This window comes from Amaranthus tricolor, chromosome 7 (assembly GCF_026212465.1).
Source record: "Amaranthus tricolor cultivar Red isolate AtriRed21 chromosome 7, ASM2621246v1, whole genome shotgun sequence".
In the NCBI taxonomy this organism is placed as follows: domain Eukaryota; kingdom Viridiplantae; phylum Streptophyta; class Magnoliopsida; order Caryophyllales; family Amaranthaceae; genus Amaranthus; species Amaranthus tricolor.
This window is the reverse complement of record NC_080053.1, coordinates 9,647,007-9,648,527: the sequence shown is the minus strand read 5'-3', so window position 1 is coordinate 9,648,527 and position 1,521 is coordinate 9,647,007.

Here is a 1,521-nt window from a genome sequence, read left to right as displayed (position 1 = left end):
TCTTCTCTTTTTAGATTCTGATCATTATTTTCTATAGGCGGAATACATTAGGTATGATGATGATGAATAATAGTAAGTTACAAGAAAGATATTTGGAATTGTTCGATAATTAGTAATAATGGTTTTTTGGTTAGCTTTTAAATATTTTATGGTCAAAAAGTTTAAAAAAATGTTTTTAAAATCATTTTTTAGCTACTTGAAAAATGACTTATAAGTCAAAATATATAAATAATTTAACTTTATTAGATTTTTTGAACGACTTTAGTTGTTTCACTTTTCCTCTAATAATTGTATACCAATTGCTAATATTTAACTTTACCAGTCATCTTCATAAACATCAGACTTATCTATCTAGCTTAAAAGTCAATATAAACAATCAACACTTTTAGCTGGTTAAATAAGTCAATTAAAAGCTAACCGCAAACAACTAACAATCATTTGTTAAACAATTAGATTCGCTAAGAATAAAACTAACAACTCGTTTGGTAGGTGGTTTTAAACGGTGATAATGGAAATGAAAAATAGTGTAATTTTAGTTGAAAAATCTCTTGGCTACCTTGATAATCATGCTTGTCCAACTTCAATTATCTCCTTTTCTTCATAAAATTCATTCCAATGCATTACCATTGAGAGAGGTAGTATTAAGTGATAATGAAAATTTGTAAAAAAAAACTTTTTATAATCAAAGTTTCATCACCATGGGAATGACATGGAAATTTTAATGAAATTTTATACTATAAATCATTACCATTATCCCCATTCAGTACCACCAACCATACGGACAGTAAGAATCTTATAGATGAGTTTTTCTCTAAGACTAGAAAAAGAAATATTTTGTTACTCTTAGAGAGATAGTGTGATTTGTTTTCCCGATTCTTATTTGTCGCCACCATTTTCATTTTATCGCCACCCCCGAATGAAATTACGACTTTGCCCCAGGACTTTAAAAAATTACGAAAATGCCACTAACCTTAAAACCTCTATAAAAACACTTTAAATTCACTCAATAACACTCTCATCACTTCTATAAATTCAAATTCTTCACATAAAATTAATCGGAGCTAAAACTTTGGAGTCGAAGTCGTCAACAAAAATTCGAGGTAAGTTTTATTTTAAATCAATCGAAAAAAAAAACAAAAATGGGTTCAACACAGTCGCACAAAACGTGCGACTGTACAGTCGCACGTTTTGTGCGACTGTGATGAACCCATTTTAATTTTTTTTTTTAATTTCGAAAGAGTTTCTTGTGTTTAATTAATTTATTTTCTTAGTTAATGTTATTTAGTAAATGTTGTAATAGAATGTATTATGATAATGTTATTGTAAGAAGTAGTTTTTAATTTGGATCTCCGAAAAAGGAAAAAAATAATAATAAATAAATTAAAAACCCAGTCGCACAAAAAGTGCGACTGTAGTCGCACATTTTGTGCGATTGGGTAGTGCGACTGGTAATTTTTTTTTAAAAAAAAATTTTTTTTTTTTGGAATCAGAATTTTGAATTAAATTTTTTTAATTATTTAT